The 18091-nt window shown below is 31.6% G+C and overlaps 1 long non-coding RNA gene across 1 annotated transcript in view; it reads right to left on the bottom strand.

The window, feature by feature from the left end:
- The window catches only part of LOC118192229 (uncharacterized), a 52578-nt gene extending 34695 nt beyond the window's left edge, over nt 1–17883 (bottom strand). The window contains exon 1 of the long non-coding RNA XR_015038994.1: nt 17690–17883. This is a non-coding gene — a long non-coding RNA (uncharacterized LOC118192229). The remainder of the gene's footprint in view (nt 1–17689) is intronic.
- Nucleotides 17884–18091: the final 208 nt, after the last annotated feature.

Here is an 18091-nt window from a genome sequence, read left to right as displayed (position 1 = left end):
TTCGTTCTAGGGATCGAATTATTTGCCAGTCATTTCGAATTCGTCCCCAGCAACAAAAAAGTTGCTAAAATTCTCAGCTTAAAAATAAATTTAAAGAAAAGTTTTGTTCGCTTTTAACTAATGTGCTGTAAAGCAGATTTATAGCTTAGTTTAATAGCGTTTTCGTGATATTAACCTGATAATGCGAAAAGCGAGTTACGAAAGGACGTGTTTCCTGTCTGGTAACAACTTAATTACGAACAGAAAATCTTTTGCTTCCAAAACAGCATCACTAATACAATTATTTATTTATACATGTAAACTGGCAGCTTTTATTTTGGGAAGTAGCGGTAGCCTCTATCGTGTTTATTTTAATTAAATATGGCAAGTCAGACATCTCATTTTCTTCTTCAAAAGACTGATGTTTGCTTGTCCCATCACTATATCCTCATGGGAAGGAAAGATGTACTTCGTTTTGCTATTAAAAAAAAAAAGTCTTAACTGCATAATTTTGTTTTCGTTATTAAGGAAATAAATCAGAACATAAAAGCAGTTTAAGCGTGAAACTAACAGCAGGGGTCGTAAATTGTAGCTCAATTCGTCACAGTTGTTTCTTAGAAGTCTGCAGTTATTTTTTCCATTTACACTCGTTTAGTCTTTACTTAACTTGAAAATTTTATTTTTGAGTCATACAACACGCGAAAAGACAATTTTTACATCCTACGCCGTTTTAAATAGTGCGAAAACATTAACCACGTCGATGTGTGCCCTGTTTTTCCCATATAAAGGAACGAAATACATTTTAAGTTTGGTGAAATTTCATTAAAAATATTTGTACTAAGGTAATACGCAATGTATCGTTTTAAAATAACTTTTGGACCTATTACACTTATTCTGTAACTGTCCATAAAAATTTGCTGTTAAAACATTAAAGATACAAAGGATTAAGAAGTACTTTTAATGCTTCTAAATCGCTTAGAGTTAAGCTATCAAAGTTATTAATTTGAAAAATCGACATCTTATGGAATATCAAATAATGACCTTTATATTGCCAAGTCGTGTGAAAAATGAATTAAAGATCTTCCGTCACGTCCAGGCCATTACTTACTAGGTCACGTGGATAATAAATGCCTAGGAGCATATTGGAAAGTAACGGCTCAAAATTTTGCAAAAGTTCCGCTATGGATGATTCCAACGTCAAAAAGTAAAAGTAATTAGCCAGATAGACAGTTATCTATAAATACATTCGATCTGAGGTTTACAAACCTAATTATGTCAAGGTTCATTTCCGCTAATTTTAGGAGATCTTCTAAGTTAAGTTGAATATAATTTTTTTTCCGCAACTGTCAAATAAATCCGTGATTTTAGGATTTTCCGGAATCTGATAAGATAGTCAGATTACTTTTTTTTAAATTGTAATGTTACTCTCCATTAGAATTAACAGGAAAAATGCACTGTAAAGTATTTCTTTCCAATTCAAACCAGTTGTTTTAGTATTGCGGAATACGACAAAAAGTCATATTCTGAGTTAACGTAAAGTTCTCTAGTGTTATCGACGAGCACTTTCCTTACTGAAGGATCTCCCTCTTTCTCATTGGCCTAAAGGGCGTTAGCCCTGAAGGGCTATTAATTTTGTTTTGGAATTTTGCGTTGGAAACTTTATATATCGGTTCACTTTTCAAACTGTTGCCAGTAAATATTACAGCCTGTATTATATTTAAAGAAATTTAATAATGAAGAATCTGCATAAATGAAGAATTTCTCGCATTGTGATAAAACAACGGTACCTAGAGCTATCAAATTTTGAATAACGCACGTTTCCACCCGAATAAGGGTATCTGTAAGCCCAAATTTGGAATTTGTTTTACTATCTATTTCATATTTTGTAACACTTTAAAAAATTTTTGATTAACAAACTTAACGATTTCAAAGCGAGGAATGGCAACGCTGAAGGGGGGGGAAAACATTTTTATCTCCAGCGCGCGAGACTGTGTATCGGAAATTCTAAAGATATGCTCATTTTAAAATTATTTTGCGATATTGCTGTTGAATTGAATTTTATGGATTAAGTGCAAAGAACATTTAATAAATAAAGGTAACACACAAAAGGTTAAATAAAGCCCCTTTGGGCGTAGTGTAAAATTTGAAAGCTTATAATTTTTTTTTTTTCATTTATGTAATTTTCTTTTTCGAAATCTATAAATGTGTTACTTAATGATAAAAATTTCTGTCCTTATAATATAATGCATAAAAACCTCGTCACGATATACTCGTAGATCGTGATCTAATAGAACGATGTTGAATACATTTTCAAAACTTGATTGAATTATAAATGTAAGTTTCAGTTTAAAAAAAAATATGTAAGGTTCTTTAGTTATAAACTAGCTATTTTGTGTTGCTGCGTTGCTTCTGGTAAGCCTTTTTATTCCTAAATGAATCCTCGATCGCGAAATTGTTAGTATAAATTCCAGTCCGCGAAAATTTCGTGAATTATCTTTATTTACGCAGCGATCACTTCGCGAATTTTCCCTTTTTTTTCCCCTAGACAAAATTACTAAAATATATGTAAGTAGAATAATATAAAAAGCATATGGTATATTAAGAATATGTAACATGCAAAATACAGTTTTAGTCATGGTTTCTAAACAGTTACAAATTTTGAATACTGCCGGAAGTTGAGAAAGCAAATGACATAGTAAATTGCTGGATTATCGAATACGATTATACGGATTATGCTGGATTATAATACGAGTATAAGTTAAAAAACTTGGTAATTTTTTTGCAAATTTCTGAGTAGAGTGTTGATTTATAAATTGGCTGGAAACGAACTCGTTGATGCCAGCAGAAAAATACCCGCGCTGCAATATACCCTTGAAATGTTTAAGATTTCTCCTCTGCCTGTTACAAGAACTTAGGGCTATTTGGGATATTTTCATGAAAATGCTCCTTCAGAGATCCCTCAGGAAATAATGTATAGGTGAGTTGTATGGTCACACTTACACACCTGTTTAAGGGGGTTAGCTGCTAAGGACCAAGTTTAACTATAAAGGGGTTTAAAAAGTACTTTTCCGGTGAGGAAATGCCGACATTAATGTGATAAAAAGCTGCAGTATATAAAAAATAAATTAGTCTTCTCTAGTCAGCTAAATCGTTTCGCACAACATAAAAGTGCACAGTAAGATTTTGCAGTTACTGAATTATATTACAGTCGCTAAGTTAAAAAGACATAATATATATATATAAAGTAAAAACATCCGAAAGCTTTCAGATTTTATATTACGCCCAAAGGAGAGCTTTTTAATGTTTTGTGTGTTACCTTATTAAATATCATGTTCTTCGCTCTTAAGCCATAAAATTCGATTCAACAGCAATATCGCAAAATAATTTTAAAACGAACATATCTTTAGAATTTCCAATAGACAGTCTCGCGTGCTGGAGATAAAAATGCCTTTTTTTTTTTTTTTTTTTTTCCCGTACAGTGTTGCCATTGCTCTCTTTGGAATCGTTGAGTTTGTTAATCAAAAATTCTTTAATGTTTAAAAAAATATGAAATCGATAATCAAGCAAATTCCAAATTAGGGCTTTCACATGCCCATATTCAGTGGAGGATTACGTTATTCAAAATTTGATGGTTCTAGGTACCGTTGTTTTATCACAATGCGAGAAACATACATACATTTATGCAGAGTCTTCATTATTCAATTTCTTTAAATAAAACAAAAGGCTCTAATATTTGGTGGCAATAATATGAAAAGTGAAACGGACATTTAATATTTTTAACGCAAAATGCCAAAACAAAATTAATAGTCCTTCTAGGTTAACGCCCTTTGGGCTAATAAAAGTTAAAAAAATTGTAATAATTGTTACTGGTATGGTTTAAATTGTACAACTTTTTCCTATAGTTAATGACTATTTGTAATTCGTGTGATTTCTATTCATTTTTAAAGCTGTAGATCAATAACATAATACAAAATTGCTTCCATATATTAAGCTAATTAAAACTTAAAAATTAAACCTCATACGATGCTCAATAAATAAAATAACTTTTTGAGAAAATTCCATACTTAAAAATACAGGCGAATGCTAAATGGGAATTATCATAAAAATAACAATGAGAAGATACTTTTTATGAAGTTAATATATAAGATTAAAAACAATGAAAACAGGGTAAGGTAATAATAGGGGAACCGGAAAGTAATGTCGCTTTATTACATTAAATTCAAACGAATAAATTTGTAACAAGTTTTTATTTTTAATCAATAATATAATCACCCTCGTTATCAGCAACCTTTTGCCATCTAGTATGCCGATTTCAATCCCAGACCGATGAAAATCATTGGTTTTTGAGTAATATATCTCGAGATTGCCTTTTTGGACAAATTTTCAAATTTTTTGTCACTAAGAAAATGTTGTAGGAATCGGAATAAATAGAAATCCGAGGGTGCGATATCGGGCGAATATGGTGGGTGAGGCAGTACCTCCCACCCCAATTTATTATATTTTTCCAGTGTTCGTCTTGCACAGTGCGGTCTTGCATTGTCGAGTGGCAGAATGACGCCTTTTCCGTTGACAATCCCCAGATAGTATTTTTCGATTAAAGATTGGTTCACTAGATCCAATTGTTCACAATAAAGGTCTACATTAACAGTTTTTCCATGTTTCAGCAATTCAAAATGAACAATTCCGCGAATACACCATCAAACACCCAGAAGCGCCTTATCGGAATGTAAACCCTTTGTAACACCTATTAAAACTGCCTTTTGAATTTTGAATTATCATATAGGTCTTATTTTTTTGTCTTCACTAATCAAACGATCAAAAAACGGTTCTGTATGGTGCCGTTGAAGCAATACGTTGCATGTGATGGATAGGTTGGCTTTGTTTATGGAGGAATTATGGGGGACTCAAACACCTGCTTTGCTTATTTTTACATTCTGCTTTAAATGCTCTTAGATGGGGTGTCCGGCGATAACATCGCGGCAAATACATCGCGGACGAAAAGTCGCGGAGAAAACAACGCAAGACGAAAACGTCGTGGGAGAAAACATCGTAGCTCTAAAACATCGTGGTACAAAACATCGTCGTTGAAAATAAAGCGGTTCAAAAACTTCGCAGTTTAAAAACATCGTCGTCGAAAATATCGTGGTAAAAAATAAAGTATCTACAAATCATCGCATGACGCTAACATCGCACACATGCTTTTTTCAGGCTTTAATAACTGTAAATGGAAATATGGTTCTCATAAGGATTTGTGAGCGCAAAATGTAAAGAAGGATAATTTTTACTTTCACAGTTTTTTATTGACTAATAAATTTTTGCTGAAAAAGTTACATTATTGCATTAATTTGTTAAATGCAACTTATAGATTATAATTTTCATGAAAAAGTACCAGTAAAAACTTTATAAAAATGATTTATTAATGGCTTTTGTTAGTTAACTATGTCGGTTTAAAATTCTATTGAGTGCTATAAGTTGCATTAATTTTCTATGATTAAGTTTCCTTCTTATTTTCTCAGCAACAATTTATTAGTGAATAAAAAATATGAAAGTAAAAATTATCCTTCTTTCCATCTTGCGCTCACAAATCATTATAGGAATATCCATTTACAGTTATTAAAGCCTGAAAAAAGCATGTCTGCGATTTTATCGTCATGCGATGATTTGTAGATACTTTATTTTTAACCACGATATTTTCGACGACGATGTTTTTAAACAGCGAAATTTTTGAACCGCTTTATTTTCGACGACGATATTTTGCACCACGATATTTTAGAACTGCGATGTTTTCTCTTTGCGATGTTTTCTCCCACGATGTTTTGTAGCACGACGTTTTCACCTTGCGTTGTTTTCTCCGCGACGTTTTCGTCCGCGATGTTTTTGCCGCGATGTTTTCGGCTGTAACCCTTAGATGGTCGACCAAGGTTGGTTAAGAGTGTTTGACATGGATTTGTTTCCACTTCTGCCCTTAGCATGTTGTTGTCGACATACGCAGAAACGACATTACTTTCCGGTCCCCCTTATTATATCCTAGTAGGCAAGTTAACTTCATTTCTATGCGCAAAATTTATGATTAATACGTGAAACCGACGACGTTGCGCCTGTACTTTGCAATTCCATTTAATGTATCAATTTTAACAACCAGTATATTAATTGAGAACATTAATTTTGCCAATTATTTAATAATTTTTTAGATGTTTGACTTAATGGCAATACCCAGTCACAGTGTCGAAGGTATATTTTCTAAGCATTGAACTAATATTTATCTGTATCCAAAAATCATTATATGTACAAGCAAGTTACAAAGAAAACTTAAACTACGTTACATTTTAAAGGTATATTTTGCGCCCCCCCAAAAAAAAATTCTCGTCTCTAAATAAGTGGTAGAATGTATTACCGACAGTCATTATCAATGATATTTGTTATCAACCATTCCTTTTGAAAGACGATTAAGAGGGTTTGACTCATATTTTTATGATACAATTATTATAGCCAGATGACTCCTTACGGGAATTTAGTTGGAAAAAAATTCCATTTAAATAGCATTTTATTCTTAAAAAGATTAAAATTGATGAAATTCTTTTAAAGTGAAGACTTTAACTTATAATAATAAGGCTAATAATAATTATAAGTATAATAATTATAATAACAAGAACAAGAAAAAATAAATAATAATAATAATAAAAAAAACCCACGGAAAAGGCAGGAATATATTTTAATTCCGATATATTTTAATTTTAATTAAATCCTCGAAATTATAAAAATTATAAAAATATTTTCATTATTCTAAATATGGCCTCATTTTGGAATTAAACTTACTAGAATTTCACAGATTGACATGCGAATTATTACAGACGATAGAGCTACAAGCAGCGCCGTCTAGAATATGTAAAGGGGGCCCTGGGAAATCTGAAGTCATTTTAAGGCCCATCCAATAATTGCATTGCGATATTTCTGTTTCTTTAATATAAATAAATATTAAACTTATAACTTTTTGAAATAATATTTTATTTAAACAATTTTTTTAATATTTCATTTTTTTATTAAAATATATATTTAATACGTAGATGACTTCAACACGAAAAGGTATTATTATATCTCAAAAATGTCCCTTGAATGTCACAAAAATCCTTTTTTTATGTAATATCATAGAGAATTATGGAAAGTTAGCTGGCCACACACGAGTTTTCCCGACCCCCTGTGTCTGTTTGGTGATTAACAATAGTCATTGGAGAAATCCTGCTGTTCAGCTCACGCTGCTTTCCGCTACAAGATGGAGATCCAAGGCTAAAAAGCTTTCCATCAATTTTTTTATTTAGGCTGAAGACTTTCTTGTAGAACCTTCGAAGGACTGTGAATCTGTGGAACCTGAATCTGTGGAATAATCACTTCCACAGCGGAAAGCAGTTTTTAGAAGAAAACAAAAAACCCTTGAACTTAATCTTTTCAGTCTGGATCTTCTTTCTGAATTTCATTTAAAACATTCATGAGCAGTAAGAATTTAGATCTGTAATTCCTAAATTAAGTCTTTAAAGCTGATTCACTTCTACTTAATTTGCGTTATTTCTACATTCAGTTACATGTTTAAGCTAAACTCCAAGTTAGCTTAAACATGTAACTTTCTTAACCATCATGTTTCGTGATACAAACTGCATCACTTTTTCCCCTCCAACAGAAAATATTTATATAGGAAGTCGCAAATAAAACATTTTTAATGATAATAAAAAGATTAGCGTAACATTTATTTGTTAAAAAAAATGGATTTAAAATGTAATGTAATGTACTCGGATACATTATAACGACAAGTTGTACATTGACAATCAATAATTTTATTTTTCACACTAAAACACAATTTGAAAATAGACGGTCAATTGATAAAAAAAGGAAGCATTTCTAAAAAAAAAAAGGATTAAAAAAAATCTGAAAGCTTTCACATTTTACATTACGCCCAAAGGGATTTTTTTAACTTTTCGTGAATTATCTTTATTCATTAAATGTTCTTTGAACTCAAACCACAAAATTCAGTTCAACAGCAATATCGCAAAACAGTTTTAAATGAGCATATCTTTAGAATTTCCGATGAACAGTCTCGCGCGCTGGAATTTTTTTTTTTTTTTTTTTTCCCATACATTGCTGTCGTTGCTCGCTTTGAAATCATTGAATTTGTTACTCAACAAATCGTTAAAGTTTTACAAAATGTGAAATATATAATAAAACAAATTCCATATTCGAAATATGGGCTTCCAGATGCCCATATTCGGAACGTACGTTATTCAAAATTTGATGGCTCGAGGTATCGTTGTTTTATCACAATGCGAGAAGCATATATGCATTTATGCAGATTCTTCATTATTTAATTTCTTTAAATATAATACAGGGTTCTAATATTTGGTGGCAACAATTTGAAAAGTGAACCGACATTTATAGTGAATCAACGCAAAATGCCAAAATGAAATTAATAATCCTTCTGAGCAAATTGCCCCTTTGGACTAGCAATAATAATATTACAAAATAAAATGTGGCTTTAGTAGATGTAAGGCTTATTTTATTTATTTATTATTTAAAATAAAATAAATCTCTGAGTTAAGCTATGCTGTTACATCCTTTCTTAATTTTATATCAGCTTCTAAGACAAACCATTCTGCTCTTTTCTTTCTTAATTCTGGCTAAACTATTTTCTTTTAAATCAATTTCCGTTTTAAATTAACCTGCTATATTCTTATATCTCAGGAGAAAATTACAGAACAATTTCAGTGAGTTTTCTGTTATATTTTTTACATTTCCCTAAGCAAGAATTCATGATAAAATGTGCAACTCAAAATGTAAATTCAAGCAGCAAGAGAATAGGTATTTCGGTATAGTATTTCGGATAATAGATGACCTGATGAATTTACGTCGATATTAAAACTGTTTGTGCAATTAAAGAACGTTATTAATATCAAGTTTAGAATTAGGAATTAAACCTCTTCAAACTTCGTTCTTTGCATCGCAATAGGAATCTACGTTTCCCACATCTTTATATCGAAGTCGAATTCTTTCCTCGAATTTCTTGAATTCGAGTCAAAACAATAAAAATACTTCTCATCCGTATGACGGAATAATGAGAAGTTTCCAAAATAGAACGGTCTGGAAGAAGCTCCAGATAGTTCTAATTCTCTCTCTTCCTGTCTGTCACTACGTACCTTTTACATTTAAACTATCATCTACACGTACCTGTCAAAAAAATTATGCTTTTTAGTATGCTTTTCAACAAAAAATAGTAATGTTTAAATGAAGGAAAATAAAAATAAATAAAAAAATAAATAATAAAAAAAATTAAATTTCGTTTTTTATTTAAAATAAAAACAAGTTTTAAGTTTTATAAAATCAAAGTTGTTTAGATTATAGCTCACAAAGTGTGTTTGCCTTGAGAGAGTTACATTTGTGGAGGACTTTCAGAGGGAGAGAAGTTCGCATTCGTATTAAGGCCTTATTCTCTTCCAAAACATTTGAACTATTCAAGGTCGGTAGACAATAAGGTTAGGCTCTTCCCAATGCTAACGTTACTTATTTACAGAAGTGGGATAAATAAAGACACAAAATTGCTTCTGAGCGGACTAGGAGTCACTGACATCATATAAAAGCAAATTAGTTTACTGGTTCTTTTTTTTTTATTTAGTTTTTATTAAATTCTATTTAAATTTAAAAAAATTATGTAAAAATGCCCATAATGCAAAAATATAACAATAAATATGTTGTAAATATTTAATAAAAATATGCATATGTTTCGATAAAAAATTTCATTTACTGTCTCAACTATATTAGATGTGTAACGTTAGTACATGCTAATTTCTCTTAGAAAGTCCTCCGCGGAGGTTTCTCTTCCCTTAAGCAGATAACTTTTGTGTACTTTGCCATATTAAAAATAACCTAACCAACAGCATTAGAAAGATCAATTGCGATACTGCAATTTATTCTTTTTCAGATATGATTGCCTTTATTACGAAATTCGGCAGAGCAGTGAGCAGAAGCATAACAAAAACCTTCAAATGTAATGTCCAAATGCAGTTAAAAAATAGCATTTTCTTTTCCTTTCTTTTTTCTTTTCTTTTCTAAAAATAATTTAGGCCTTTATATACGCACGACTATCCACATATTCTAGATAACAGAAATAAAATTTGCAATGAAGCTAATCATCTCGAAATGAAGATAAATCTCAAGTGAAAGATCTTTCTGTATTTTCGACTGAAGAATATAAACAGTACTGATATTCGTATTCATAAAAAAGATAATTGTTGTAATTAAAATTAGCATTCAAAATTCCCTTTGGTTCGGTTCAAAATTTGGCAAACTAAGTTTGCAAAACTTGGGAGATATTCAATATTCAAAACAATCCACCTGCAGTGACGAATTTTTTTTTTTTTAATGTGTTATACCGAAGTACAAAATTAAAAAGATCAATTTTTATACAATTTAAAATTTTGTCATAAAATAACCTTGTTATATATAATGCAAAATCGGGCACTTCCAAAGTATGAATTAAAATTAATTAAATTGCTTCTAAGTGGTAGATATCAATTTAAATATTCTTTCAGTTTTTCATCTTACGAAATTTAAAAAAAAAAAAAAAAAAAAAAAACTATACTTTAAATAACACTTTTCCACAAAGATGAACTGACTTTAACAACAGTGTCTAGCATATATAAGAGAGCTTGTACGCGTGCATGTAATTAAATAGCAAAAAGCGAACGTATTAGTTTACAACAATCGGTGCCTAAATTGAGGTTTTGCAAAATTTATCTGAAGAACTGTTTTACAAAAGAAGTACGTTACCAAAGGGGAAAAAAACTTTCAAGCACGTACATTACTGTCACACTGTTTACGCGGCCTTGCTTGGCATTAAAAGACTAAATTATTAAAAGCTTTATTCGAGTGGCTCAGAGCGAAATCAGACAAAGGGGTCGCACAGCCACCAATATCACTTCCTTATTCGGTTAATCATAGACCCTTTCTATGGTTCAACGAGCGGGTCGGTATCGAACCTTGAATCTCGGGTGGGGGGAGGATGGTGTGTTTATCCAGGTGCTGTGAGGTCTCCCCTCCTCTGTAGGATTCCCCTCCCCCGCGGTTTCCTCGCTATTGTACCATTTGACGCTCCCCCGACTGGTTAGGGATCGCATCACGCAAGAAACAGCTGTTCGAGTGCGAAGAGCCGACGCTAGGCGGCGCTTGCGTGGTAATGCTCGCGTGCTGGATCCAATAGGCTGGCGTACGTCTACTGCACGAGGTTCGAGCAAGATAGTCTAGAAAGAGAGAATTGTCACAAGTTGTAATTGATTTGAAAATATCATGAAAACAAAAATCTTGGAGCACAAATTATTTATGTATTATCACATTTTTCAATGGAAAGCTTTTGTTTATGTTTGAATTTTTTATTTAATTGAACAGAAGACTTGAAAATACTCTTTAAAAATAATTAAAGTTTTAAAATACTCATAATTCTTGCTACCCACACCTAAGCTACTACAATTCATTCGCAACATTTATTTATTTATTTATTTTGGTCAACAAATTGCGAGCATTAGAGCTTTGTAGCTTTGAAAGAATAGTCGACATTCTACTGTTATTTTTAAAGTTAAAAAATTGCTGACATGTTGGCTGTTCTTGAAACCTTCCTTAACGTTTCCATTTCCACTGACTTCGAAAAAATAAAAGAGGATTTTAATAAGAAATACTTTTATCATGCTTTTAAATTTTGTGGCATAATAATTGCATTAATATTCTCCAAAGCTAAAATTCAAGCTTTGCGTTTTTTTTTTTACCCTACGCAAATGTTTTCTAACATTCTTTTAATTATGACATCAGCTTTTTGATCTTTTAACAATGAATTATCAAAACAGTTTTAAGTAACTATGAATTGCACATGAGTTAAGATATGTTTGTATTTTTAATTTTTGGCATACAACCTACTTTTAAATACTTTAAAATATTCTTTATCATATTTTATTTACTCTTTGAAAATATCACTGTAGGAGTTAAAATCTAAATTATTCTTTATCTGTTTAAAAACATTTTCATCTAGAGCATGGTATTAATTTCGGTGTTATATTAAGCGTATCAACAACAGCTGCAAGGATGCTTCGAAATATAGATTTAGTTATCAGATAAAATAGATTTCATTTCTCCACAAAGGGCAGTAATACAGCTGTTTCGTCAGTTAAATTTTGGTCTATTTTAGCCTGAGATGTTTCAGAGCAATTTACTTAAAAAATTTAAAAAAAAAAAAAAAAAAAAAATTACTAGTGCTAGACTTATAAATCATTTCGTCAGGACTTGGCTATTTGGCTAGTTTTACCGCTGAAGTGACTGCAGACCAGGCTAGAAATTATTGTTTGTCGTGCTAATTTTATCCAGACCTCTTCAAAAGGCAATAACTAATTTTAAAAAAGTTTACCAAATACGAGTGCAAAAAACAACAACGAAAAGACATTGAATTAGCTTTTAAATAGACGGGAAATTAAAAGTTGAGGATTTATTGGCGCGTAAAAATTACTCGTACCTTCAAACAAATGCAAAATTTTGGTAGCTCTTCTGATTGGTTTAGTCGGTTTTTCGTTGATAACTGATGTCATTTATCTTCCGGGTGATATAGAATGAACGGATATAACTTTAAATGTGGTAAAAAAACGTAAAATTTTAATAAGGGTCGTAAAGGTAAAGAAAGAAACGATAAACGAATTAATCTTAAAGCTTCGTAAAGGCGGTGAATCGTGTAATGAAACTTAAGATTAAGTTTGCAGACCACGTTCAGCTGTGTTGTCGATTATTCAAAAGTTTATTGTCTCTAGAATAGTGCAAAATAATGCTCGTTCAGGACGAGCATATCTACTTTCATCCGTTGACGGACGATTTCTCTCACGTTCGTTGAAAAAAAGATTCGAAAGTAAGTGCTCCTAAGCTTACAGCAGAATTGAGAAACATGGGAAGAGCAGTAGCCGTAAGTGGAAAGAAATAACAAAAATGCATCCAAGGAATTTACTACCAACACTGAAACATGGATGCGGAGGCGTGTTGGTTTGGGGTTGTATGAGTGCTTCCGGGGTTGGTCATTTAGTCATCATTAACGGCATTATGAACCATCTGTTATGCACTGATATTTTAAAATATAATTTACGATCTAGTGCGACAAAAATTAATTTGGATAGTGAATATGTTTTCATGCGTGATAATGATTCCAAGCATACATGACTCTGGATATTATATAACGTCTCAAAGTTTATGAAACTTCCTCCTCAATCACCCCGTCTCAATTCCTCTGAGACTTTATGGGAAACTCTAGATAAAAATGCTAGATGAAGGCACATTTCTATAAAAATGACTAAATAACTATACTTAAATAAGACTAGGAGTCCATATCTAGCTCAGTAGCAGCAAATTTGATTGAATTCATGCCAAGGAGACTCAAACACTTTATTCCCGCTAAAGGATATCATGCAAGCTATTAATTTAAATACATATATGAAGATATTGAGAAATATGTATAATGTAATTTTTACACCACAAGATGATAGATTAAACATATTTTTTATACCACAAGACAATGGATTATTTTTGTTTTGTAAATGTCTTATTTATGCATGCATTTATTTTCATGGAAATTTCACATGCAGATATTAAAGTATATTTCATTATATATAATATATTATATTTCATTCGTATTTAATTACTTATTGAGGACTTTATGTTTATAGTCCTTATCAACGAGGCAGTTTTAGATCGTAACACTTACTGTACGAATACTTTCTACACTCATTGTATGGAAAGGAAAGCTACAGCATTCATGAACCCACAGTTACACAACACGAACATCTGTTTAATAAATTCTTCATAAGAGCATTAAAATAAGTATTAATCACTCAGACGAAACGGTTAACATAGTAGTCTCGTTCCAGATAAAATATATTGGTAGCATAGTATTTCTTTTTTTTTCCTTTTACAGGTACATTTAACATAAATACAAGCTACTACTACCTCAGAAAAATTTCTACAGCAGGCACTCATCCAAAAGCAGGTGACTTTTTTTTTTTTTTTTTTTTGTTTCTCTGTAACTTAACAATCACCTCCAAAAATTTTTTTAGTTTTTTTTTTTTTTTTTTTTTTTTAAATCTTTGTAACGGTTCTTATGCTTTACTTAAAAACAAATCCTGTAGTAAGTAACATTTTTTTATCGTATTTTCATTAGGCTGCAATTTATTCGTCTGTTCTAAACTAATTTTTAATTTAAGTTCCATTTTAACTGGAAATTAGTCTTTCTGACGATTTTTAGTAAAACGGTTATTAATCATTTTAATAAAATTATTAATCTAAAGCGAGAAATTTTACTCCCTTATGAAATCATTATAATATTTTAACTAGTAATAATTAAGAGTTCTTAAGTTTCTGAAAAAAACTCAGCTAAAAAAGAATTAGTGCCTTTATAATAAACATATGATAATAAATATGATCGTAAATTAAACGAATGATGAAATACACGAGTTAAGAGGAGGCACGCGAAAAAGAGTGAGCGTAGAGAACCCGTTTTCCTCTCAGTTCCTCTGCTTTGCTTAAATGTGAACTTAAAGCGCCATCTATTGATGAATCCGTACACTACTGTAGAGAAATTCTGTTCTAAGGAACGATAGTGTTCTAACAGCTGGGTCTAATAGCTGGGTTTAATAGCTGAGTAAATGAATGACAAATAACAATAATATTTGAAAGAGGCACAGATTAAATCTTTTTACATTGTTATTTTGTGCGTAGAGAGAATTTAATGTATGTAATCCTACTGTATACTTGAAAAGAATCAATTAACCGAAATGAAATTTAACATCGTATAAAACCTTCAGCATAAAATGCATACATCTTTCCGTCGGAATATGTATATTTGCCTCCTTGCTAACATGCAAAACGCACCATAAAAGGAAAAAGAGGGTTTTTTTAGAAAAAAAATATGGATTTCTAGATAATAATTGGATTTCTTATATCAGTTATATAAATACTATTAAAAATAATAAAGATGAAACTGGTAATTTTTAAGTGATTATCCTAGCAGCGACTGAAGATTTAGAAATTTTCCCCTTCGTGAGGTTTCTGATTCATACTCTTCATAGAAACAGCAGAATTTATGAATAATTTGAGGAGAATTTTTGAAAGGCATGTATCTGATCCTGAAGTTTTATGCTAGAACTTTACTACATTTTTAAGATATTAACTTAAATAAAAGAAAATTTGCAATGCATTTATTAATTTGAATATTAAAATCAATGTATGGAATGTAAATATCTATTATTATACATCTATTTCTTTACTGATTTGAGACGAATAAAGAAAATTACTTAATAGTATCTTTTACAATGTACGTTTTTTGTGTTTAAGGTGAAAAGAGCCTGTGGACATGCTCAATTCAAACTGCCATTTTCTTAGTCGAAACCTGCTCCTATAATTTTTCTACAATCTGAAAAGAAATGTAAAAGAATTCGATATTTCTGTAAGTAAGATATGAACTTGTATGCAGATTATAAACATTCAACAACAAATCTTACCATTCTCTAATCTTTACTGAATTGTTATACAAATGGAAGGTAAAAATCTAATAAGTTCGTAAAATGTAAATCAATTAGTTTTAATGCTGCTTTCTACTAAGAAGAATGTATTAAAATGCATCTCAGCTAAAAATTAATTACTAAAATAAAATTTTAAAGTAATTTTCCTCTTTTTAAACACGACGAATGTAAGTTTTTCTCCTTTACAGTTTCTTCCAGCCCAAGAATACTTCCAGAAAGGAAGATAGTGAGATTTTTTTTAAGGAAAAATATTGCATATAACCATTTTCTCATTAAAAACATTATCAGAACAATTGCGAAACAGTGAAATGTTTAGTAAACAAATGTAGAATTATCTGCATAAACTTATGTTTAGAATATAATTACAAATTTACATTTAGCAGGTAATTTTGAATATAATACACAATTTTGAACTCAAAAATTATTACCAGATTTGATAAATGAGAATGAGCGAATTTTGAAAACTAAGACAATTTAACACTATAACTAAAATTGCTGAAGCTGTCAAACTTTATAAATACCTTATCCGCTTTGCAAATTAAAGGGGTTTTAATTTAGTAAATTGCTTTAGCACATAATAATCATAATAACATAATAAAATAGCGGTTGCTATTTTTCATCTTTCCTGCTTCCAATTAACCTAATGACTCAAGCTCAAGTCATAATAAAACAAATATAGAAAAATAGCGCCGATTTCTGTGGGAAGAACAAAGCTATAAATAATTTCTGCAAGAAACTTTTGTAAATATTTTACTTTAATTCCTGGTTTACAATTAAGTTGCAGTTAATTTTCTTCACCGATTAATGATCACTTTTTGGAATTTTATGATGAACTGCAGCTAGTGATTTGCGAATTAAAGTTTAAAAATCTGGTTTGATTGATATTTTCAATTCCTGTTGAGCAAATTTTGGCTTAACCTTTTGCTGAGGAAATTTAAAAAAGTGAGGTTAAGTAGAAATCTCTCAAAAGTAAAATTTGTCTAATTTTTCTAAATTATGTATTGGTTCTTATTGTAAATAACTGCTGTGCATTTACCCACTAACAACTGGGCAGCTTTTAAATTCCAATTAGCCTGTGCAACACAGATTCTCGTTACCAGTATAGTTACATTCTACTTTCTGTTTGGTCAATACTCTTTTCAGGTTAGATTAGGTTGTGTTATTTGAATACAGCTAAGCTAACGGGGGTATCAGCCCAAAGACGGATGAATTCGTGGAGAACTTTCTAAAGGAAACTGGTTCGTATTCGCATTACACATGGAGAAAATAACCAAACCAAACCAAACATACTGCCCGTTTGCCTAGGCTCGAACCTAGGTGGAACTACCAATATTCAGCTGTCTTAATTACTCGGACACTGGTCGGTAACTCCTCTCTCTGTTCAGGTTAGAGTTTGTTAAATAAGTTCTCTCTAAATAGTAAAAATTTAGTGTCTAAGGAAATGTGAAATATGCATCTTCAGCTCTATCTTCTTATGTAAACATATATCATTTAAAACAATAGTACATTTAATTAAAATAATAGTGCATTTAAATAACGGAAATTAATTCAGTCTGCGTATCGTACTTTACGTCTGGTTTGACTTGATTATGGCAAAGCGGGCTAGGGCTAGAGAGACAAATGCCATTGTGTAGGGCTTCTTAAGGGATACTGGTCCCTATCTACGTTACACGTCAGGAAAACCATGAAAATGCGTATGCAGCAAGTTATTTCGCCGGGATTTAAACGTATGTCGAACTACTATAAGTTAAACAATGTTCAGGACTTTACTGTTCGGCCGCTATCGAGCTCTTTCCATCTGAAGCTAAAGTTAAAGGAATTTGAAGTGAGGATTTGCGATGATGCATCACTTCACTAGACTTACGATTAAAGTTAAATTAAGAATTAAATTACCTTTAAATTAAAAAATTACCTTTAAAAAAAGAGAGATGCCACCCCTTTTTTATGACGGCCACTAGCTATTTTAGGCATTGACCACTACTAAGTGCCGGAAGCGGTGGTCACTTTATTACGGAGGCAACCTAATGGGTTGGCCACCGTTACCTCCTATGAAGGGACAGACAATTTTCACAACATTCCAATTGACATGGTCATCACGATGGCAGGAAGAAGAGACAGGAAGATTTACTTACATCTTTCCAATACCTTCTCTCAAGAGGTTCAAATGCAACCGACTCTTCCTCCAGGCCTGTACCAACCGCGGGAAATTCCCAGCGTATTACAGACGGGACGTCAACTGTTCTTGCGGTTTTCGCGGGGAAAGAGGCGGACGCACTTCATTACCTGCTCTCCTGCCCTCTGACAGAGCACCTTCGACAGCAGTTCTTTCCTTCCGACTACATCACATATCCTGTGAATAGACTGTTCACGGACTATTACTGCAACAAGGGCATCTGAGAGATTATGAAGCAAGTGAATGAAAATAATTACATCCAAAAAACTAAAGATTAATGTAAAATGTAGAAAGGCGGCTTAACCGTCAGATTGCTAGCAATGACTAGGATGACTTCCTAACCCTGTAGTGCCATTAACTT

This window comes from Stegodyphus dumicola, chromosome X2 (assembly GCF_044657685.1).
Source record: "Stegodyphus dumicola isolate Sdum_Otavi_A_Nest chromosome X2, ASM4465768v1".
Classification (NCBI taxonomy): Eukaryota; Metazoa; Arthropoda; class Arachnida; order Araneae; family Eresidae; genus Stegodyphus; species Stegodyphus dumicola.
This window is presented reverse-complemented; position numbering and strand designations above follow the sequence as displayed.